The 25,956-nt window shown below is 39.9% G+C and overlaps 1 protein-coding gene across 19 annotated transcripts in view; it reads right to left on the reverse strand.

Annotated features, from left to right (window-relative positions):
• EPB41L2 (erythrocyte membrane protein band 4.1 like 2) overlaps positions 1-25,956 on the reverse strand; it is a 275,035-nt gene that overhangs the window by 212,117 nt on the left and 36,962 nt on the right. For 16 of the 19 annotated variants that reach the window (XM_074948426.1, XM_074948430.1, XM_074948436.1 and 13 more), the window contains exon 2: positions 3,106-3,170. The exons of 2 other annotated variants lie outside the window; for them this stretch is intronic. The gene's annotated coding sequence lies outside the window, so the exon portion shown is untranslated. Of the gene's footprint in view, positions 1-3,105; positions 3,171-4,313; positions 4,375-25,956 lie in introns of those variants that run through there. One more of the 19 variants, XM_074948418.1, reaches the window with a different exon arrangement.

Genomic DNA, 25,956 nt, shown 5'->3' on the forward strand with positions numbered 1-25,956 from the left:
TACCATATGAGACACTTTACATGAGGCTGAGAGCTGTACCTTAGAACCAAATATAAACACTATGTTTTTGTAAGGAGTCACAGAATAATAATTTTAATACATACAGTGCATATATGACAGAGCCATGGGAAGGAAAGGAGGGAGCCACTAAAACTCCCCCCCCCCACAGATGTTAGATGTACACAGACCTTCTGTACCCCAGTTTTTGGCATTATGTTTTCTTGCCAGCCACTATGACCTGGGCACATTAGTGACAATTAAACTGAAGAACCACACCCTCAGAGGAGCACAAAAAGGGGAGGAAGCAGAGTCTCTGATCCAAACAGCATACAGATGAAGTTGAGATAAGAACAGGAGTAGTTATGGAGCAAAAGGATGAGGATAAAGACTATATAATCATGTAGTCCTTCAGCAATAGATGTGTTTTGAGGGTTAGTTTGGCTCCCCCCCCCCCCCAATTTTGCAGACTGAAGATCAGATGTCAACTTGAAATGTGTCCGATTGTGATTAGAAGAAAAATGATATAGTACCGCTCAGTCAATGATAGCCAAAGAAACTGAAATCTAGTCAATATAAAAACTGAATACATACTAAGCTTGTGACTTTAGCAAGCATGTGAATTTGGGTCTCCAGAGGTGAAAGGCTAGAGCAACTCCACACTCTGCCATTTGGCACTCATTACTGCATGTTTAACAGTCTCATACCAACATTATCATGCTTTTGTGCTACTGAATATTTCAGTGGGATAGAAGGGAAAAGGGGGGAGAAAATGTAGGGAGAGCAGCATTTCAAATATTTCTAAAACATTAAAAAAAACCCTGGGGAATCATCATCCCAGTACCATTCTGTTGGCAGCACCAATTACCACAGATACCACATTACAAAGCTCTGAGGTGACTCAACAGAAATTTTCCAGCATAAATCAAAATTGGTTACCAAAAAAGATTTTTCATTCTGAGATTCCTTCAGACCTTTGTGGCAAGCCCTGCCTTCTCACCAGCAGCAATTCCTCACAAGAAGGACAGGGGGAAAGCAGAGCTGGAATTAATTTGTTGATGGTGCCCTTGCACCATCACACACACAGATCATGTGTTATAGATAACTATCTGAAGTATGGTGAAAATCTGTTGGATTAAAAAGACAGAGGTCAGTCTCCCATGCATGCCCATAAAACAAAAAATCCCACGGCCCTACTCAGATTTCCTTTGCTGACCCTTGAGCCAAAAATTCTCTTCCTCCATAGTTGTGTAAAATGTTTAGCACAGTTGTCCAGTTGGCTGTAATCTGAGCAACACTAGAGAGGATTTCCAGTGCATGATACTTTGCATGAACACGTTCTTATAGACACAATATATAAAGCACTGTGGGCTCCCACAGGCTGAAGACGCAGAACTCATGCATGCAACAGTCTGAAACTTCTCAAACAAATTTCCAACAGAAGTTTCAATTTTTGTTGAAGAGTTTCTGCTACACATCTGCTCATAGAATTTTCTTACATTTCCAACTCAAATACAATTTAGGTTGCTTTAATTCATAGTTGCTTCATTTACAGGATGAGAAAAGGGAAATGAAGTACAAATCAAATCTCCCTTTTTCTTCAAACTGTCTGAGGAAGAAAAACAGCTTATTACAGTAAATTAGCTACATCTACTATCGAAAACTCTTGTAATGCCATTCTCATTTTTGAAATTAATAAAAATTACATTACTTCTGACCAAAAGACAATCACCCCAGTACTGTATTCACAATTCAAAAACGGATATAGAATTTGTAAAAAATAAATAACGTTCATCATATTTTGAAACCGAGCTACTTCAGCATTCAGTCTTTATATTCTTGGAATTAGATAAAACATTGTACTTTAAAGGCTATTACAATTAATCTGCCATAAAGAAGTATTTCTTATTTTTGCCTACCATTTGATATGTGCCCAAGCTATTTATTTTTAATAACTAACTGCAAGCAATTCTGGGAAATTAAAAAAAAGCCTGATGTCACTGGGAATGAGTGCAGTCAGGCACAAGTATGAGGAAAGGGCAGATTTATACATGCAAGCTAATACTTAACTTTTATAATGCATTTGTGTAAATATTTAAGTCAACAGTTACTGCAGCTGGAGCAACCTTGTAAAGGGTATTCTATCATTTCTTTACTGTGCTTTATAAACAGAGTTAAAAATGTTTAAAACAGCTTACACAAATAAGAGGATATAAAATTATCTACAGGAAACAAAACAGCAGCTTATTGATCATACATTGCTAGGTTGACTCAAATGTCTGGTGCAGCACTTAGCCATAATACTGTAGAGTATGGAGCCAAAGGTTAGAATGCAAGCTCCCTTTGTTTCCTGCAATGATGCATTTTTTATGCTTCATAACGTTATTCAGAAAGTATCTGCTTGCCAGCCTTGAAGTTTTCCTCCTCACATCTAACATGAAACTAGGAGAATAGCACCAAAAACCATCAGCTGTGAATAGAAACAGGGAAGCAACATATTTGCATTTACAACACACTTTGCCACACACGAATATTCTTTCATTTTTCCCCTCATTGCTAAGTAAATTTGAACACAAAATGTTTATCGTCCTCCGATAGCATAGTATAAAATTAGATACAAGAATAACCATTTGAAGAAAAAAAATACTGTGGTTGTAATGGATTTCTAATGGTTAATATACAGGCAGTGAGATGGAAGCTAGATAAATCAAGAGACATGCCCAAAAAAATCCAGAATTTAATACATCTTATAGCTTCTTTTGAGGACTATCTAGGAAATTAGGCTTTTCCCCCAGTTATACTATACTAGTCCAGATTCCAGGATGTGCTTTTCCTTGTCTGACAGGGGAAAAAAAAAACAAAAGCAAAAGCAAAAGCAAAAGTTGCTGTGAGATTATTCCCTATTATGCGGGGTTTGCCAGCTCTCATTCCTCCTTCTAAGGAGCTTGCTGCCGCCTCACAAGTTGAATTCCTGTAATATTAAATCAGTGTTGTCTAGGAACTTTTACATAGTATTCTCCTTCCACTACAAACAAAAACCAAAACCAAAATGCACAGTTCAAATGTCTAGGCTTGTACAACAGAACTTGAGGAAAGGTATTTTCTTACCTGATTGGTTCCTCAAACAAACAGCCTTCGATACCCGTATAGGCAAATGGACTTCAGTAACTATACTAAAAAGGAAAGCAGATAGACAACTACTTAGAAGCAGTTGAACACATTCAAACAAGAAGCTACAGCCAAGTAACTGTACCATAGTAGAAATCCAGGTTGCAAATACCTATGTTATCTCAATTGAAAAGGAGGAAAGCCTTTCAATTAAAAAAGCACTAATTGCTAAGAACTCGAGCAGAGTTTTTGCATAGCAACCAATTCTTTAGGGCTGTCAGCACCAAAGATAATTTTATCATGTGACCAGCCACATCCTCTTGAGAAATAAATGCTGCCTATGGAATTGCTTTTACAGCACAGAAACTGAGGTCAGTAGAAATAGCTCCTCATTTAGAGGAAAGAGTGAGCTTTAGAGAGAAACACAAACCATCTTCCTTGACTACTGAGTAGAAGGAACAAGAAATATTTTTTAAAGAGGAAGTTGAGATGTTAAGATAAAGGAAACAAAAAGATACATGCTGGAGGTTTCCCAAACAAGTTACTCCCAAATAGCCGAGCCACAAAGAGACTCCCATACACAACATCTCATACCCTCTGGGATTGTACTCCCTTCTTCAGCCCAGACCAAAACAAAACTGAAAAAATCACTCTAGCGTGAACTTTTTCCATTAGTACCATATGATCTGAACAACAAGAGGGGGGGGAAGAACAAAAACACCACATATCTCCAGGCTCCTAAGTGCCAATGCAGTTCAAAGGAAAGAGGACTGAAAAGGACATAATAGCTTCGGCTACTAGATTATAAGATTTTTGCAACCACCAAAAATACTAGAACAATATTTATAATGTTCTTTGTTGTGCCAACCATAAGGGCTAGTCACCGAAAGAACTAACCTAGAGTCCCAGAGTTTTACCAGGTCTTCCAATTCCCAAAGTGGCAGTACCTAGAATCTGATAGATCCATCCCAGATCCTAAATTATTCTAGCAAAGGGACAGCCACAAAAATAAAGATCTTCCATACAGTGCAGACATTAAGTTTTTTCAACTGAAAGGACTAGTCCCAATCCTCCTGCTGTTTGGCTGAAAATTCCAGAAATGAGGTCTCTATAGGCTTGTCTACACTACCACGTGGGGTTGATCCAAGATATGCAACTTCAGCTACATTAACAGTGTAGCTGAAGTCGACATGCTTACATCTACTTACCACGGGGTCTTCACTGGGGTAAGTCAACAGCTGACGCTCTGCTGTCGATTCCGCGAGAAGTTCTGATGGAGTACCGGAGTCGACAGGAGAGTGCTCAGCAGTCGATTTATAAATCAACCCCTGCTGATCCGGTGGGCAGTGTAGACAAGCCCTACGTCAAACAGAGATATACATGACAACCGCTTTTTCCAGTAAGATACCAGGCCACCGAAGAAAAATTCTGTCTGCCAGCCTCTGAAAGACCAAGCCACTCTTCATTCTTTGATAAAATAATGGATTTTTAAGGGAAATGCAATAGATCTAATATAGTTGGACTTGGGTAAAACATTTGACACAGTACCACATGGGAAACTATTTGTTAAATTAGAGAAGATGAGGATTAGTACCAGAATTGGAAGGTGGATAAGAAACTGCTTAAAAGAGCAAATCCAGTGGGTTGTGCGGAAAGATGAACTATTGGACTGTAAGGAGACTACTAGCAGAGTTCCTCAAGGACCTGTCTTAGAACCAGTCTTATTCAATATGTCTATTAATGACCTTGGCACAAAAAGGAGTGTACTAAAGAAACCGACTAATGATACAAAGTTGGGAGACATCAATACAGAAGAGGACTGCATTATTATACAAGAAGATCTGGATGACTTTGAAGATTGGAGTAACAGAAATGCGATGAAATTCAATACTACAAAATGCAAGATCATGCATTTAGGGTCTAATTATCTAAATTTCTGCTACAAGCTGGGGGCTCATCAGTTGGAAGTGACAGAGGAGAGAAACCTCTGTGTGTTGGTCAATCATAGCATGACCATGAGCCACACCAACATGATTCAGCGGTGGGAAAAAAAAAACCCACACAAAATAGGCTACTTGGCTGTATCAGGAAAGGCATTTCCAACAGAGATAAAGAATTACCACCATTGTACAATGCATTGGAAGAGCTCAGTTTATTTAATTTCACAAAAAGAAGGGTAAGAGCAGTGAAGCTCGAACAGTTTTTAATAGTGTTGGGGGAGGTGGGGAGGGGGTTGCTGAAAGCTATTGAACTGTAAAACCTGTATATATGACAGAAACCACTTTAAGCCAAGGGGTGCTGCCGCACCCGTACGCCCAGCACCCCTAAGTAAGATGGGATAGGATTGTTCTCTATAATACTTCAGGGGATAAACACCAGAGAGGGTGAAGAGCTATTTCAGTTAAAGGACAATACCGGCACAAGAACAACAAGTACAAACTGGCTCTGGAGACACTCAGACTGGAAATTAAAAGGAGGTTTTTCACCATCAGAGGAGAAATTGGGAGGCTACTCCAGAACCTAAGAATTGTTTCAGAGTAGCAGCCGTGTTAGTCTGTATCCGCAAAAAGAAAAAGGACTACTTGTGGCATCTTAGAGACTAACATATTTGAGCATAAGCTTAAAGCTTATGTGTTAGTCTTTAAGGTGCCACAAGTACTCCTTTTTCTTTTTCCAGTAAGAATTGTGAGGCAAACAACTTAATTAGTTTTATGAGAGAACTGTACAAATTTATGATTGCAATTTTATGACAGGGTTGATTGTGATGGGAGGGAGCAGGGCTCAGCAGCCCTAGGGTTCACTTCCTGGTTATGCCTTATGTTCCTAAAAGCTCATTCTTCAAGTCTTCAGTCAGCCATTGGCAGGGGACAGGAAGGGATTCCCCCTCCATTCCTGCCTGAAACACAGGAGGGGTGGTGGCCTTCCTCTGAAGTATCACAGATGCCACACCAGGAGAAAGGACACTATGTAGGATGGGCAAGTGCTCCGACGTGGCACCAAGCACACTCTCTCTCAGGTTCTGGGCTAGCTGGTTCTTGCTCACATGCTCAGGGTCTAACTGATTGCCATATGTGGGGCAGGGAAGGAATTTTCCCACAAGTCAGACTGGCAGCGACCTTGGGGATTTTTCCACTTTCCTCTGCAGCATTTGGCTGCAGGTCACTTGCCAGGTTTAACTGAGGGGTAGCCAGATAATCATTTCCCTGTCATTGCAGGGGGTCTCAGACATTCATGCATCTTGGTACCCCCTATTCTATGATGTGCCACAGGCAGAGTTTAGTCTTCTCTGGCCTGCAATATTTTGGTCTAACTTCAGTTGTTGGATACAGTGTGCAGGTGCTGTGTTGTGTTGGTGGCCTGTGATAAATAGGATCATCTAGTAGAATAGATGATCCGTTGGTCCCTTCTGGCCTTAAACTCTATGACGATTGAACTTTAGGACACGCATAAACCCTGACATCATTGTACCACCACGTGCACAGAATCCATATACATCCAATTGTTCCCTCAGTCAAAATAAGCCACCCAGACCAAAAATGTACTGCTTGCGCTCAAGCAAAAAAAAATAAAATAAAATAAAATAAAAAAAAGAGGATTCCTGGATTCTTCAACCTTGTTTTAGCTGACAAGCTATGTCTCACTGCATGCGAGACCATAAATAATTATTTCTGTTACCAAAATTAAGTGACTAATGTTTTGGAAACTCAGCAGCAACTTAGACCATGACACTAATGCTAAATAGACAGATGGCAACACCAGATAGAGACAGATGAAAATTTTTCTAAAAATAAAAAAAGTTGACTGGTTCACCAGTTCACAACCCTCTATTGAAACTTATAAAAACTAATAGCTACATAAATAACAGCTAATATACACCAAAATAGTACAAGATTTCACACAGATTTGGATTATTTAGGATACAAAGACTAAAATCCTTTAATTTCTTGATCTGAAGAAATTAAGTTCTTCCTATTGTACACTACAAGAATAATTAATCAAGGCGTCCGCCCCACCATCAAAATGTACTTCCTACTCCCAAAGCTCTTCAATAAATACGTGAAAACTGGATGTTGCTACTGAATACTATCAATATAACTGTCTTCACTATATAAATAATGTAGAACTACAAATATTAACTAGCACTGTGTATGATTAACTATATGTTTGCTATTACAATACTTCAGCCACTCTGGTATTGATTAGTAAAATTAGGTTAATTACTTAGTTTTGGTTATTTCATAAATAAGTCTTGTTTCTGTTACAATGCATTTTTAAAAGAATTCTAATAAAAAAGATTTAAAAACTTGGCTTTAGCTCTCTCATGATGTTTAGACTTACCCCATTCAAGATCATAGTCCTGAAACAGTTTACAAAACTGTCTGCTCAGGACTTCTGTTTTTCAGGCAGCCTATAAAAGGACAGCTATTAGGAGTCCCCGAATGAAAAGCATACCCTTCAAACGTAAGCCCTTTGGAGCAGAGACCCTATCTTCTAGATTGTGTCCTATGCATCACCAGTATTACCATAATGCATAGAAACATTAGTCATGGAGCAGGACCCCACTTTGCTAGGTGCTGCATATACATTGAACACTGTGGTAGTAGGCGTTTCACATAGCACCTAGATCAGCTACTTCTTACCCCAATATGCATGGGATGCCTCTAAAAGGATTAGCACGGCAGTGAAAGTCACTTCTCAATTAGAGCAAGACATGAGAAACAGTCTAGCTCCTACTCAACTCAGTATCACTGCTGAACTGTAGACTCAAGGCAAAGGCCAAAGGAGAATCACAGAAGGAAAGCAATAAGGGAAGACTGATCGCTAGGGGAAAAAGAGAAAAATAGAATCATAGGACTATTATGGTTGGAAGAGACCTCAGGAGGTCATCTAGTCCAATCCCCTGCTGAAAGCAGGGCTAACACCAACTAAATCATCCCAGCCAAGGTGTTGTCAAGCCAGGCCTTAAAAACCCCTAAGGATGGAGATTCCACCACCTCCCTAGGTAACCCATTCCAGTGCTTCACTACCCTCCTAGTGAAATAGTGTTTCCTAATATCCAACCTAGACCTCCCCCACTGCAACTTGAGGCCATTGCTTCTTGTTCTGTCATCTGCCACCATGGAGAACAGCTGAGGTCCATCCTCTTTGGAACCTGCCTTCAGGTAACTGAAGGCTGATATCAAATACCCCCTCACTCTTCTCTTCTACAGACTAAATAAGCCCAGTTCCCTCAGCCTCTCCTCGTAAGTCATGGGCCACAGTCCCCTAATCATTTTCATTGCCCTCCGCTGGACTCTCCAATTTGTCCACATCCCTTCTGTAGTGGGGGGGGACCAAAACTAGACGCAGTACTCCAGGTGTGGCCTCACCAGTGCCGAATACAGGGAAATAATCACTTCTCTCGATCTGCTTGCAATGCTCCTACTAATACAGCCCAATATGCCACTGGCCTTCTTGGCAACAAGGGTACACTGCTGACTCATATCCAGCTTCTTGTCCACTCTAATCCCCAGATCCTTTTCTGCAGAACTGCTGCTTAGCCAAGTCAGTCCCCAGCCTGTAGCAGTGCATGGGATTCTTCCTTCCTAAGTGCAGAACTCTGCCCTTGTCCTTGTTGAACCTCATCAGATTTCTTTTGGCCCAATCTTCAATTTGTCTAGGTCACTCTGAGCCCTATCCCTACCCCCCAGTGTATCTACCTCTCCCCCATTCCATTCATCTGTGAATTTGCAGAGGTGCAATTAATCCCATCATCCAGATTAATGAAGATGTTGAATAAAACCAGTTCCAGGACTGATCCCTGGGACACTCTGCTTGATACCAGCTGCCAACTAGACATCAAGCCGTTGATCACTACCTGTTAGCCCAACAATCTAGCCAGCTTTCTATCCACCTTGTAGTCCATTCATCCAATCCATACTTTTTTTTTAAACTTGCTGGCAAGAATACTGTGGAAGACCGTATCAAAAGCTTTGCTAAAGTCAAGATATATCACATTCACCGCTTTCCCCTCATCCACAGAGCCAGTTCTCTCATCAGAGGGGAATCAGGTTGGTCAGGCATGACTTGCCCTTGGTGAATCCATGTTGACTGTTCCTGATCACCTCCCTCTCCCCCAAGTGCTTCAAAATGGATTCCTTGAGGAGCTGCTCCATGATTTTGCCAGGGTCTGAAGTGAGGCTGACCGATCTGTAGTTCCCCAGGTTCTCTTTCCCCCCCCCCTTTTAAAAATATGGGCACTATATCTGTCTTTTTCCAATCATCCTGGACTTCCCCTGATCGCCACGAATTTTCAAAGATAATGGCCAGTGGCTCCGCAATCACATCAGCCAACTCCCTCAGCACCCTTGGATGCATTATATCTGGACCCATGGACTTGCTCATGTCCAGCTTTTCTAAATAGTCCTTAACCTGTTCTTTCACCACTGAGGGCTGCTCACCTACTCCCCACACTGTGTTGCCTAGTGCAGCAGTCTGGGAGCTGCCCTAGTCTGTGAAGACCGAGACAAAAAAAGCATCGAGTACTTCAGCTTTTTCCACATCTGTCACTATGGTGCCTCCCCCATTCAGTAAGGGTCCCACGCTTTCTGTGACCACCTTCTTGTTGCCAACATACCTGTAGAAACCCTTCTTCTTACCCTTCACATCTCTTGCTAGCTGCAACTCCAGTTGTGCCTTGGCCTTCCTGATTACAGCCCTGCATGCTCTAGCCATATTTTTATACTCCTCCCTAGTCATCTGTCCAAATTTCCACTTCTTGTAAGCTTCCTTTTTGAGTTTAAGCTCAAAGATTTCACTGTTAAGCCAAGCCGGTCGCCTGCCATATTTGCTATTCTTTCTGCACTTCGTGATGGTTTAGGAAGGGACCTCGAGAGGCCATCTAGTTCAGTCCCCCGCACTCATGGCAGGGCTAGAGTATTATCTAGATCATCCCAGACAGGTGATGGTCTAAACTGCTCTTAAAAATCTCCAATGATGGAGAGTCCACAACCTCCCTGGGCTATTTATTCCAGTGCTTAACTACCCTGACAGGAAATTTTTCCTAATGTCCAACCCAAACCGCACTAGCTACAATTTAATCCTATTGCTTCTTGTCCTAGCCTCAGAGGTTAAGGAAAACATTTTTCTCCCTCCTCCTTGTAAGAACCTTTTAATGTCCCCTCACAGTCTTCTGTTCTCCAGACTAAACAAACCCCATTTTATCATCAATCTTCCCTCATAGGTCATGTTTTCTAGACCTTTAATCATTTTTGTTGCTCTTCTCTGGACTTTCTCCAATTTGTCTACATCTTTCCTAAAATGTGGTACCCAGAACCGGACACAATACTCCAGTTGAGGCCTAATCAGAGCGGAGTAGAGCAGAATTATTTCTCATGTCATGCTTACAACACTCCTGCTAATACATCCTAGAATGATGTTTGACACTTGCAGAAAAAGCACTGTTGACTCATATTTAGCTTGTGATCCATTATGCTTCAGACCCTACAACCTTCAGACCCTTTCTGCAGTAGTCCTTCCTAGGCAGTCATTTCCCATTTTGTATGCGTGCAAATGACTGTTCTCTCTCAAGTGAAGTACTTTGCATTTGTCCTTATTGAATTTTATCCTATTTACTTCAAACCATTTCTCCAGTTCGTCCAGATCATTTTGAATTTTAATCCTATCCACCAAAGGACATACAACCCCTCCCTGCTTGGTATCATCCGCAAACTTAAGCATACTCTCTCTGTCATTATCTAAATCATATAAAATAAAGGGAAACAAGTCCTCTGAGGAAAGACCAGGGGAAAAAAAATGCATTAAGTTAAAAAAAGTTACCCAGGAACCCAGAATAGTAAACATAAGTAGAAGGAATAGGTGTGGGAAAAATACTAGCAGTGTGTCCTGATGATTCTAGTTTGGATATATGATCATGACAGCTATACTAATTTAACTTGTTCTTTCTCTCCTGCTTCATTGGCATGGGGGAGGGAAGAAATGAGCAAGTGGCAATTAGCCTGGATAAAGTTAAGTAGATAATTTGTAAGAGATCAAAGTCCAATTCTTAGCCTCAAATTCTAGAGAAAATAAATCTAAAAAAATTCTACACATACTGCAACTAGAGTGAGCTTTAGATCACATATTGCTATTGCATAGACAATCTACAGCAGGAGAGACACAAACTGGACTTTTTAGCCTCAAAGGACTCAACTTAAAGCGAGCCCCCTACTGAGCTGTTTTTTCAGCTCCGACTCGGAACATTCTCCTGTTAACCACTAGTTCCACGACCGGGGCCTTTAAACATGAAATGCCAAAGTTAACAGTCTCCATGGCTAAAAATACTGCACATAACTTAAAAAACTGACTTGCTCATCACTGCAGACTGATTCCCACCTCCAAACCTAGCTTTTCATCAAAATCCAGGTACTCAAATTCGCTGTTCAAATGTCCATAATTTGCAACGTAAATAAGGTTAGACCTAGGAATTGAATACATTACCTTACCCTTCACTCCTGGACTCTACCAGACTAAAAGCAATGGACCATTATTGTTATTTATACAGAGCCATACTTATGAAATGTACCACAAGGATCCGTAGCTGCAATCCCCTACCATGTGGTAGCATATTTTGCTACTACACCAACCGCCCAGCCCAATTGACTAGTAGTTAGTGGCTTGCTTTCCAAAAATACTACATAAAATAGTCTTGCCACAGAGGTTTTGGGAAGCAGTTTTAAAAAATGAGAGTTGTACATTATGACTTTAGTGCTAGAAAATTTGAAGTGATGTGGCATAGTACAGTTTTTTCCCCCTTTTCTAAAAAGGGAACATCAAGTGTAATAACTCAACTGATGTGAGCATTTGGGAAATGCATATTATGGGATTTTTCATTACAGTAGCGTTTACTATTTTACTAAGAACATTTTGTTACCCTGTTCCAACAAATGTCTGTGTGTATCATTTTAAATAATAAATAAGAACAACAACAACGAATTATGTTCATGCTCTTTCCAGGAAAATAAAAAACTGAATATGAATTGCACAGCTACCTGTAACTTTGCTTATCTTTGTACATATACCAGACTGACATTGTTCTGCCTTGTAGAAAAATGAGTCAGCTTAGTTCAACATCCTGGGCAAGGAACTTGAGCAAAGGAGTGCAACATACTTATTAAAATACCAATTACATTCTAAACAAACTATGACAGACTAATAGTGTAATGGAATCCATTAGGGCAAAAAAAATAAAATAGAACTGTTCAAAGTCAAGCATTCTCTGCACTTATACTTGAAAAATATGGAACATAATGATGTATTACACACTGGTGAAGGATTATAATTAGTATGAAACTTTTTTGCTTCTCTTTTCCAAGGTATTGCATTCCAAGGTATTGCATCTCTGTATCATAGCTGTGTAATCCACATTCAAGAATTTGTGCACAAATAACTAATCAGCATCCTGTATCAGTCCTGCTCTCCCTTACATTCCCACTCCAACATGCACATGTCAGGCATTAGTCTGAGAGGGGATGGGGGGGGGGGGCGGGGGGGCGCGCGCGCGCGGGGAATGACTGAATCAAACACAAAAAAGCACATGCAGAAAGGTGGAGCCTGGTGCCAGCTAAAGAGAAGGTAGAGGAGCAGCTTCAGATAGAGCAACTGAAAAAAATACACAAAAAACTTTTCGTTTTCCAAATAAGTGGAAAAAGGATCTTCTCTGCCTACCTTTAGGAGGGGTAAGTAGAAAAAGGGGGAAAACAGACAGGACTGATTTTTTCAAGCTACAGAAATCTAGGCAGCGGAAGAGTGAACCTTGAAGGAGAGAGTTTAGAAGGGGTTAGCCAACATGTTCTAAAACTCTAGTGTAGACAAGGCAGTGTATATTCTTAACATGTGCTAACTGATCCCATTAAAGCCTATGATCTTCCTAGATTTCAACAGGACTACCTTAATACCCATTAAAGTACAGCTTACCTTGTCTTGACTATAGTTTTAGAAGAAGGTATAAGATTGAACTAACAAAATCCAACACCACATGGTTAAATCCTAATTTAAAGAGCTTTGAGCCCTCTGTCTTTACAATAAATTATTTTGGCCCTCCATAGGTGCAACCAGGTTGTCTATGCAGCATCTCCTTGTGGCCCATCAGGCTTCACAACTCCCCTGCTGGAGATCCCTGCCAGTCAGGTGTCCCCAACCCCTCACAGATCCAGTGCCATGGAGTCCAAAACAAAAAGGAAAAACAAACTAAAAATTAGGCTCATCCAAGGATTTGTCAGCAGGACCCACACATCTGCTCCAGGTTTTTGTCCCTCCTTGTCCACCTTCCTGGGTCTAGCTGTCCCATCCACCAAATGGCTCATCCAGGTTGCAAGCTGCCTTAGACTCTTGGCTGGGACCAGGCTTCCCTTGTTGTGGAAGTAGCAGAATTTTGCTCTCCTTTCTGGTCAGCCCTCAACTGGGCTATGTCTCCTCCTTTTAACGCCCTTCCCCATGTCTGATATTGGCTGCACATATAGCGGGTAGGGTCATCTGGGTCCACAGGATCTCCTCAAGCCTCTCCTTGCCAGTGTAGAGCCTATCTGCCTAATTAACAGCCTCATTGCCAGTATAGGACTTATCTGACCCACCACAATGGTATACAGATAAACTTTTTTTGTAGAAAGCCTGTCTCTTAAAGAACAGAAAGTAGTTTCTGGGAAACCGTCAGCCTCAGATTCAAGAGTTTCCAGGAACGAGCAGCAAATAAACCGCCTGGAATATGATCTTAAAGAAACAAAGGAAACTTTAACAGGGGATTTTACAAAACAATACTCTTTGCCAGAAAGAAAATTAGAAGTAACTGGGGGGGAGTGAGTCAGGGTTTGAAGTGTTCATACTCTTGCAAATTTGGATATTAATGCCTGGACTCCCAATACTGGAAACTCTAAGTTATCCCATATAGAAAAGGAAGCAAAATAATAATGCTTCTTACTTATATATCAGTAAGTTTTAGGCTCCCTACATGTAGAAACAAGTATATAGAATAAAGGCAGCACTATTATTTTGTCTGTCTAATGACAGAGAAAAGGAGCAAATCCTGAAAGCAGATTCAGCCATCAGGGCAACTACCTACCAAGAACATAAGATTTCTTTTCTGTGGCTTTAGCTGTATCAGAGGCAGGTCAAAAAAGGTTACACATTTTAAATGATCTGATTAAGAGGCAGAAGTGGGGGCATGACCTTTTCATGCCGAGCCAAATTCTGGATTTATGAAAAACCCCTATAGTTTCTAGATCTTTGTCAGCAGGGTTTTAAAGCCAAACGGCCAAGCTCTGAGTTCTCCGAAGAGGTTGACAGCTAAAAAAAATTATATTTTAATAGTCACCTATTAAGAGACATTTCTTACTCATACATTAATCTTAATCCACTTGTTTGCCCAGTTCCACACCCCGCAGTGAACTATGGATGGACCTGAGGTATTCTATATTAAAATGCCTTCTTTCAGAATTGTTTTAACTCCATTAGAATGGCAGTACACACAGTGAAGGCCATTACAACTCGTGTGTCACAGACAAGACTCAAGGTTTCAAAAAGTGTAGTTCTACATTTAATCCACTGTATTACAAAATTGGGTTGGGTAGAATCTTTGCTTAAGATAATCAGTTATGGATGACAGATTTGATCTTAACTGTACGATTGTGTTTGTTATTCCATTTTTTGAGAGATGATATCCTTTGCTGTAAAGTTCTCTTCATTAATTTTAACAAATGAATTTCATAGGCTCTATGAAAGTCTAGTCAGTCAATTTAACTTTACACCAGATTTGCCTTTATAGCCATACAGACTGATCTATAGATATCTCTATAAATTTACTACTTTATTTATCTGAAACTATGCTTGAGCAGCAGAGAATTAAAATGTATCAACCAATCAATGGAATAAAGAATCCTCACATATCATCCACAACAGTTTTCCAAATGAAGAATCAAAATGATAAACATTTAAAACGTAGGCAGGTGTGTTCAGTGCCTCTTATCCACTATTCGCTGGAGTCTATTTTGTGGTATTTTGCCTAGTTTAGTTTAATTTTTCATGCAATCATCCTTCCATTACACTGCTCCCAACACAATTAAAAAAAAACCTCTCAGAGTTTAAGTATTCCGCCAGTGGTGTGTGTCACTTTAAAAAGCACTTACTTACACAGATGCTCAAAATATTTGCCAAAACCATTTGCCTACTTTACATCTGAATTATGCTATCTTGATTTAACAGTCATACCCAACATACTTACAGAAGCACTGAACAGAAGTTATCCAATTTTTAACTGGTATAAAGACACAGAAGACACATTATGGAAACAAAGCAAACATCTCTAATTCAGACATGAGAAATGGAAGCAAGCTGATTCCCACCATCCTTTAGAGAGGACCAAGTTTTCTCTCATTGAGATCTGAATTTACAACGATCAGCATAGTAGCATTTTTCAGTCTACCAGCCAAATGAATATCCCCATAGCAGTCAACAGATTAATGTTTAGGGCTATAGAGAAGTTGAAACTAGAAACATAGGGTGTCATGGCAGTGACTGAGAAATTCAGTCATTAAAAACCGATCATGTTCCAAAAGTTATAACACCAGTACGTATGGTATAGGACTTGTATTTTAAACATATTCATCATACTGTATACTATTCCAACAGCTGGGGAATGTTATAGTAAATCAACCATCCTCATGGTACAAGTTGCCGGGGGGGGGGGGGGGGGGGAGGGTCCTGAGTTTTGAGATAGTGAAATCAAGACCGTCTAAAACATAAGGAAACCTATGAATAGACAGGTCTTAGAGGTGCAGAGAAACTGCACTTTTTGAAAGTGACATGGCCCAACAAACCAGCAGCACTCAGATATCAATATACAAGTCTTTAATAAAGCCCTGGCTGGGATGATTTAGTTGGGGTTGGTCCTGCTCTAAGCAGGGCGTTGGACTAGATGACCTTCTGAGGTCTTTTCCAATCCTAATCTATGATTCTATGAATCTGGAATTATTACACACTAGTTGTTTCTAAATATAACGTACAACTTATTTTGGTTTGTCGGAACTGAAATTTGGGTATGTCTTTGAAGTTACTGAAACAGCATAAGTGTATTCTACTTTGCGTAGTTACATGCAGGGCTTTAAAAATTCACTCACCAGTAGTAAGTGGGAAGCTTTTCCTGGCTAGTCCAGGACCCAACTCGATCAGTCCTTGCTCATGGATTTGCCAAGAAAAATTAAACTAAACAAGACTAACAAGTGGGTCAGCGCATCAAAAAAACCCGTAATATACACACTTGTATTTAGTTTAAAAAGAGTTTAATTTAACATTTATGAAAGCATTGTAGACAGAAGTCTTGTCTTTTGTATACATGAAGTAGTACTGATGTTTTATATGTCAGGGTTGAAATAAACTTTAGACTATCTTCTCCTGAAGTGAGAGGCTATTCCATGTAGCATTTACTCCCTGACCTCTAGTGAAGACTGCAAATAAAAGTATGAATTAGTTCCAGTTATGATGGTCGTTTTTCATGTGAACGCCCCCATCCACTTACTGACTCCATCAACTCATTACATATAATTTGGCCCATCAAATGGTAATGACTAACTGGTTCACTACCAGACTGGTCTGGTTTTTAAACCAGTGATCTTGAAGTTACAGCTTGTATTATGTATTCTACAAGCAAACCCCCATGAACCGTCCACTCCCAGTACACAAAAAAGTTAATATTTTGGCAGTAATTAACACACTTTCCCCATGAGAATATTAGATCACTTAAATATAGGTTTAGATGACAGGGGTTGAATATCAGAATTTCCACACTTCAGGAAAGATATGAGATTTTACCACATACTCAAAATGGAGGTGGCAAATGAGTCAGCATATCCCAAAAGCTAAGCCAAAATGAGACACTTTAGAAGAAACTACATTACCAAGTATTTCCTTATGTTTTGCATTTTATAAGATGGAGAATTTATTTTGTAAAAACATTTAGAAGGCACAGTGATGTCTGTCACGCATGGACCATACAATAAATGTCTCTCAAGGAACTGAAAATTAAAAGCCATTCTTCCACCACTCATTAACTTCTCTATTTACTACACGTTCACCATGCTAGCATAATTTAAAGCAGAGGGTCTTCAAGATGTTATGAGCGAGTTTGCAATTAGTGTTATTAATGGGTATGGACCCAAAATATTTGTGGTTGAAAGCCTAAGGACAATATTCTAGCCTCTACTTTCAATACCACACAGACCATGTCCTATCTAGCTCAAAAGCTTGTGGTTTGCTACCATATTTAGTAAGGGGTTAAACATCTCATCCAAAGGAATGAAAATAAAGATAGGAGGAGAACCTAAGTCACTATAAAAAATAGTTTTCCCTCTGTTGATACTCACCTTCTTGTCAACTATTGGGAATGAGCCACATCCACCCTAATTGAACTGGCCTCGTTAGCACTGACCCCCCACTTGGTAAGGTAACTCCCATCTTTTCATGGGCTGTATATTTATTTATACCTGCTTGCTGTATTTTCCACTCCATGCATCTGATGAAGTGGGCTATAGCCCACGAAAGCTTATGCCCAAATAAAATTTGTTAGTCTAAGGTTCCACAAGGACTCCTCGTTGTTTTTACTGATACAGACTAACACGGCTACCACTCTAAAATAAGTCCCTTCTGATAGTCTCTTGTGTAAGGTAAAGGTTCTACAGCAATTTTTAAAAAGCTACCCCATTCTCCTTCCCAAGGATTCTCTCACTCCACAGAGCAGGATTCAAAATGCCAGTGAACTCAGGAATAGCTTACATACAGCTTAACCTTTACTACATTTGAATGATAGACACTGTATTATCAACACTTTCTTGGCAACATTTTTTATAATATCCAACTATGAGAGGTAGTGTAACCAAATTCTATTTTGCAATTATCCCATAATTTAAATCAACTCCCTTAATTCTCTAAAGGATGTTAGGAAATCAGACTCACCACCAAAAAATATATATATATATATATATATATATATATATATATATATATACACTTCTCTATGAATCAAACCATGGTAAAGAGTTCTTTTGGCTTTTAATGTTTCATACCAGATGTTGAGTTCTTTATTGAACAGAATTAGAAAGCAAACATTGAGATACCCTCAGGGATTTTGTCCTGCTCACATTTAATAGGCATGAATGAAAAAATAAAATGGTCTTTCAAGTTGCAAGTAATTACCACAATCAGAAAATCCTGAAAATACAGAAATCTCAGCTAACTCTAGAAATTGTCATCTGTTCCCACCACTCACACCATCCCTATAATACATATAAAAAACACAGAAAAACCTACCATGAAATATAGCCAAGGGAAGTAATTAGTTGCTTCTATCTCTCTACAATTAAGTGCAAATGTTCAACTAGTAAAATGTGAGAATAAGGTGGATGAGGTAATATTTTTTTTGAACCAGCTTCCGTTGGTGCAAGAGAAGCTTTCAAGCTTAAACAGAACCCTGTAAAAGCTTGTCCCTTTCAGCAACAGAAGTTGGTTCAATAAAAGATATTACCTCATTCACCTTGTCTCTCCAAGATCCTGGAACCAACATGGCTACAGCACTGCAAATAACTAAGTATACTTAAAAAAAAAACTTGAAATAATTAAACCTCGAGTACCAAAAGTGTAAAAACTGTTTTCCTGTTAGGTCACTTGAAATTTAGGTTAGCAGCACGCTCAGTCCTGGGCAAAAAAGGACCATTATGCATTGGTCGGTTGCCATCACTGTGGCTGAACAAAGAAGTGACACAGATGACTAAGTTTATCATAAAGCCCTCCTCTATCAAAGCCTGGCCACCATAGGCACTTTAAGAGAGGAGTCCTCTGAGAAGGGGACCCAAAGCAGTTTTAAGATTAGGCATTAATCTAAGTATGAAGATTATGGCACCAGGTTTTTAACTATCCCTGTTACAGGCACTAAGTTCATGTCAGATGCATGTTGTAATGGGACAATGTCCAATCAAAGAAAGTATCCAAAAAGCAAGATGGCAGAGAAAGGAGTAGGTTCACTAATAGGGACAGGATTAGTGATAAGGCAGCTGATATTTGTTATTTGCCTTGAGCTACCATTTAAGAAAAAAAATATGACAAAAATAGTGAGGATAGTGTTACTGCAACTCAGAATCAGAAATCATAGAATCATAGGATTGGAAGGGACCTTGAGAGGTGATCTAATCCAGGCCCCCGCACTCATGGCAGGCCTAAGTATTATCTAGATCATCCCTGACAGGTGTTTGTCTAACCTGCTCTTAACAATCTCCAAGGATGGAGATTTCACAACCTCCCTAGGCAATTTATATGAATGAACACGTTAACCACTACATAGTTAACTAGAACATATTACTATTAGTCGGGTCATATGAAAGTCACTTCAGTATACTAAATGAACTAATGAAGCACTGGTGATTGTTTTGGGGAATTCCATCGCTACCAGAGAATTTGAAAATGGTATACACTGAAGCTATTTAGGAAATGGGACACCGATCTGGAGGTTACAGACCAATAACTTCAACAGCTGATTAATTTATTATACATTCTTTCAATTTAAGTAGCAAACACCTACAGGAATAGTAATTGTGCAATTGGCAAGCAAACACAAGTTTGTTTAAAATAGAAGGGTGACCACAAGATAGGGTGTTTTTGAGAGAAGAAAACAAGGAAGGAGTAGAAAGACTTGAAGGCAAACTTCCTCCCAGAGGGAAAACAAAGTTCACTTTTGTTTGTAAAAAAAAACTGTAAAATGTTATAGCTAGCTGTTGCACAATTCTTAAAAAATATAAAATCAAAATTCAAACCAAAAAGGAGATTATATTGTATATTTGTGTGAGATGTCTAAAGTATTGTATGAAAAGACAAGTTTATTTTTGCTACAGCTTCACATTTCAAAGCACTGCATGTTATCAATATATAAAATATAGATTTTTTGCTGCAAGTTTTGAAAGACCATAGACAGAATAAAAGAGTACTGTGCAGGCAACTTCAATTAAAAAAAGAAAACAAACTGCTCTAGTTTTCCATTGTGGTAAGAGATCACATCATGTGTTTTAAAATTATGCTGAAGAATACTATTAAAAATATATAAAAACCTACATTCTTAAAACACTGTAGTCAAGTTTTTAATCCAGGCCACTTCGTAAAGAAAGCCATGGTTATTCTTTGTAGTTTTCAAGCCACAGTAACAAGATGATAGTGATTTTGAGTAAAACCCGGTGTTACATTTAGCCTTACAACATTACTAATTACAGAGTAATTTGAACAATAAATATTTTGGTTAAACTCTGCTTTGTCATCAATGCAAGTAATTTTAGTCAAAACTGATCTTTCAGGCAGTACAGACATTTCCTTGGTTTTTAAAATTCTATTTTTATTTTCTGGTGACAGGGTAGCTTTTGCAACAAGAACACTTCTCTAGAACTGGTGCCTTGCAAACACTAAGCCACAGAGACAATGTTAGACAGGCAAAGGAACTGACTTAAATCTGTAGCAGTAAGGCAATTCAGGGTTTGCCTTCAAACTGTGTCCTTAATTCGTCCTATGGTGCATCTGTGAAATGCATGAGTCTCCAAATAATGACCTTACATACCAAAAATGCTGCATTACCTAAGATTAGCAGAGTAAATTAAAGTCAGAGGATCAAATCAAATCTTCCTGCAAAAATAATTCCAGGAGCAAGACAAGAGGAACAGGAAACTTCCTGAAGCTCACCCTGGATTTTCTGTCAAGTTGTCTTTTCAAAGTGGAGCAGCGAGGTACCATAAATAAATCGTCACCCCAAACCATCCTCAGGATACATAACGAAAGGAACCTGCAGTCCCAGAGAGTCCCTGCACACTGTTACTATACCCCAACCCCTTGGTAGCAAGGCTTCTGAAGAACCCCTTTCAACTATTGACAAAATCCTCTATGGCTGAGCTGTAGCAGAAGCTATGGAAGGATCCAATGGGAATAATGCTGTTTCAAAACAGCACTAGTTCTCAGACTTCTGCATTGATATTTACAGGCTCAACAGGAGATGATGGGTTCAGCTGTGCTAAGACAAGTTCCTTCCCTATCATCCCAGCCCCAAAAAACCTCATGGTACCACTGGGGGAGCATCTGATGTTAAAGGGAAAAGGTGCAAAACTGCGGCTCCCTCATCTGGGAGCTTACAAAGATCCCCTAGATTTGAGTCTCCTGTGCTCACAAAAGTGGAGGTGCAATCCAGCCCGCAGGTGGGGGAAATGAACAACTATTTTCTTGTTTTATAAATCAGTTACGTATTTGTTTTGTTTTTGCATGTACTCTCCCCAACATCCAACAATCTCACTGGAAGTGCCACCACACACTACCTCCCCCCCCCCCCTTTTTTTTTTTTTTTTTAAATAAGCAGTTCAGGACTGAGTAACATTGGATTATGTAACATGGTGGGATAGACATGCACCTTCTTCACCTGTAGGTGAAGCTGGAATTCAGGCTGCAGTTAATTACACTGGCTTCACAACAAGTGCTTCACAATAATATCAGACCCGGAAATGAAAAGTTAAGGTTGTACTTTTTAAACAAGATACCAAGCCCATCTCTGCCTCTGCAGAGCTGCTCACAAGAAATACAATGAAAGTGTTATGGAAAGATAAGGTAGTTTGATTTTCTGTATCTGTCTCCTCAAGAGATATAAAAGCACAAATTTATTTATATAGTCCAATCCATCTTTCCTTTTTACGTCAATAAGGAGTTGGGTCAGGTCCATAATATACTTTCTCTCTATAACAAACAATGCCACTTTATCAGTTACGACCACCACTCTAAACCAGAACTACCATTCCTATACTCCACCATCTCCCTCTGTTCTGTCCATGCAACACCAACGGTCTACAGACTAGTTACTGGTGGTCAATAGGTCATGTGGACCACAATGAGCTGCCTCTTCTTGCTTCCAACTGCTAAATCATATTAAAAGAAGCTAACAATACCTTAACATTTCTTACTGCTTTACTGTAGGTGCCAGAGGATCTTATCAAATTACCAATGGGACAGAAGGTACAATATGTAAGATTGCACATGCAAGAGGAGGAGGCCCTAAAGAGACTATTATCCATGCTCTGGCCTGCCCTCAGAAACTGACTTAAGAAAAGCTGGTTTATCTTTTGTTTGAAACTTAAAGCTATCATGCCAAGGGTAAATGCAAATTTTATTTCTGACAGCCAAAATAAAGGAATCCTTTATCACTTTATCAGCCTCAGTGGGCGTTTATGGGAACCGCCAAAGGCTATAACCTGTGAAGCCTAATGTTTGGAATGTCTACAGGACTTACCTCCAAGCTCATGATACACCCAACACTCTACCACAGGGGTGGGCAAACTTTTTGGCCCAAGGGCCATATCTGGGAATAGAAATTGTATGGCGTGCCACGAATGCTCACAAAATTGGGGATGGGGTGTGGGAGGGGGTGAGGGCTCTGGTGTGCAGGGGTGCAGGCTCTGGGATGGAGCTCCAGATGAGGAGTTTGGGGTGTAGGAGGGTGCTCTGGGACTGAGGGATTTGGAGAGCAGGGGTGGAGGGCGAAATCAGGGCTGGGGCAGGGGGTTGGGGCATGGGGAGAGGCTTCGGGGTGCAGGCTCCGAGCGGCATGTACCTCAAGCGATTCCCTGAAGCAGTGGCATGTCCCTTCTCCAGCTCCTACGCAGAGGCACGGCCAGGCAGCTCTGCACGCTGCCCCATCTGCAGGGACCGCCCCTGCAGCTCCCATTGGAGCGTTGGAGGGGGCCATTGGAGCACGTAGGAGACAGAACGGGGCCATGCCACAGCTTCCGGGTGCTGCATAGTGCGCCCCCCAGTCCAGCGCCCCGGCTGGAGCAAGGCAAGCCGCATACCCCGCTCCCCAGCGGGAGCTCGCGGGCCAGCTTAAAACAGCTCACTGTACTTTGGTTCCTGAGCATCTGGTAGAGCAGGGGTGGGCAAAGGGCCACAACACTCAGTTACACCCTGTAATGGGGTAGTTTTCCAATATGAAATATAAAGTCAATGTTCTGTGGTGCAAGTTTACAGTACTCTCTATGCAAAGAGCATTACCCAAGTACAGTCAAAGTAGTCTGTGCCTGCTTTGTTCAAGAAGGTCAACCTTCATTTTGCATTTTTAGTTTTCTGACATTTTGTTTTCAAGTCTTATAGCATATGTATTGGGCAACCAGGGAAGCAACCCTAATTCAGGCACTAAGTTTGTCTTGTAACTACATCTGTAAGTTTATAGCACAGCCCATAATTAAAAATTATCCACAAAATGAACACCACTCCTGATATAAGCTTCTCTGTCACCCATCACCATAAAGTTTGAGCACCTTGGCCAACCAAATGTACCAAACTTGCTACTGTTTGTTCACTTTGTTTCAGAAGTTACTCTTTGCTGATGATGGTCCATCAACTACACATCAGAGCCGAGAAAAAAAATATCAATTGCTCCTTATGACATTCAAAGGTCCTCAAAGATTATGATTTAATAAAATATCCTCTTTTAAGTCCAGTCTTACTACACTTAAGTCAATATAAGTTATTGTGTGTGCATAAGTAGGAAATAATTTCAACTCAGTGGGAGTTCCATCAGTGGAAAAACTGTAGGCTCAGGCCTCTGTTCTGAACTTCCCCCATCTGACCTTTTGGTACTACAGTACTTATGGTTAAAAGCATTACAGTACTTATGGTCTAAAAACAATGGTTGAGCTAAGGTAGCATATGCTTTGCAGTACTGTAGGCCAGAAGTCCTCAAACTAAGTATGTAAGAGACAGATGGGGTCACGCTCAAGTTTATAAATTAGGCATCACTACATACCGAGATCTCAAAGTGTAATTCAAAGTTGTGACTGGCTAGTGGTGGAGGGTACTCTCCTGTGGAGTTCCTTCTGGTTCCGCTCCCCTATTGAGAGGGCAGGATAGACACAGGAGATGGATAACAGATAGAGACTTTCATCGGAAAGAGTGTCACTTCCAACCAAAAAACCCTTAATGGGTTGGCTGCCAGTAACTTCAGGAGAGATCTAATCTGACCTCCTGTGTAGCACAGGCCATAGAATTGCCCTGAAATTGCCTTTTGAACTACAGCATATCTAACAAAAAAAAGAAATCTTTGTTTAAAAATTGCCAGTGATGGAGAATCCACCATGACTCTTGGTAAATTGTTCCAATGATTAGTTACCCTTACTGTGAAAAGGGATGCCTTATTTCCAGTGTGAATTTGTCTAGCTTTAGCTTCCATGCATTGGATCATTATACCTGTGTCTGTTAGTGCTTGTCTACATGGGCACTTTACAGTACACAGCCACGTTAAAGCACTGCCATGGCAGCACTTTAACGTTGCTAGAGAACACATGCCCTGAGACTGAAGAGCCCATTATCAAATATTTGTCACCTATATGGGGACTTTATACTGATCATGTCACCCCTTAACATTTTTTTGTTAAGCTAAATAGATTCAGCTCTTTGAGTCAATCACTACATGCATGTTCTCTAATCCTTAAATTGGAGAAGAGCTATGAGAATGATTAATCTACAACCTTCTTGAATTGTGGACATCAGAACTAGACACAGTATTGTCCTGATAGCATCAGTGCCAAACACTGAGATAAAATAACCTCTCTAGGATAGAGTCCTCGTATAAGTATGGGCTACATTCTTCTTTCCCAGATGCGTACATATACAATTAGCCATATTAAAACACATCTTGTTCGCTTGCACCCAACTTAGCAAGCGATCGAGATCGCACCATGTCTGTAACCTGTCCCCTACATTGTTTATCATTCTCCCCATCCTCTGGTCATCTGCAAACTTTATCAGTGATGATTAACGTTTTTGTCAATGATCTGGAAGAAAACACAAATAGCGTAGGGCCAAGAGCCTAACCCAGCAGGACCCCACTAGAAACATACTTGCTCAATGACAATTCCTCTTTTACAATTACATTTTGAGACCTATCAGTTACCCAGTTTTTAAACCATTTACTGTATGCAATGTTAACTGTATATCATTCTATTTTTTTTTTAATCAAAAATCTCATATGGTACCAAGTCAAACACCATACAGAAGTCTAAGCATATTATAGCAACACTATTGCCTTTATCAACCAAACTTGTAATCTTATCCAAATAAAAAAATGAAATTAAATTAAAAAAATATATATCATGTTAGTTTGACAGGCTCTATTATCCATAAACCCATGGTTCTTTGCATTAATTACATAACACTCCTTTAATTCTTGGATTAATGAAGTCCCTTATCAGCTGCTTCATTATCTTGCCTGGGGTCAATGTCAAACTGACAGACCTTTAATTAGGCAGGTCATCCTGTTTAACCTTTTTAAATATTAGGAGAACATTAGCTTTCATCCAGTATTCTAGAACTTTCAGAGTGTGCCAAGACTCATTGAAAATCAACATTAAGAGTCCAGCAAGCTCCTCAGCCAGCTTTTTTAAAACTCTTGGATGTAAGTTATCTGGACCTGCTGATTTAAGAATGTCTAACTTTAGTAACCGTGATTTAACATCTTCCTCAGTTACTATTGGAACGTAAAGTGTTCACTATTATCATACGATATGACTACAATATCTGGCTTTTTGCCAAATACAGAACAGAAATACTTATTGATCACTTCTACCTTTTCTTCATTATTGTTCATAATTTTATCACTTTCTTCTAGTAATGGACCAATACCATTGTTAAGATTTTTTTTGTTCCTAATATACTTTAGGAAACTCCTTATTAACCTTAACTCTGCTGGCCATAGCTTTCACCTTCGTTTCCCTTATCAATTTCCTACAATTCCTAGCTTCCAATTCATATTACTATCATTTT

The sequence above is a fragment of the Natator depressus genome, chromosome 3 (assembly GCF_965152275.1).
Source record: "Natator depressus isolate rNatDep1 chromosome 3, rNatDep2.hap1, whole genome shotgun sequence".
Classification (NCBI taxonomy): domain Eukaryota; kingdom Metazoa; phylum Chordata; order Testudines; family Cheloniidae; genus Natator; species Natator depressus.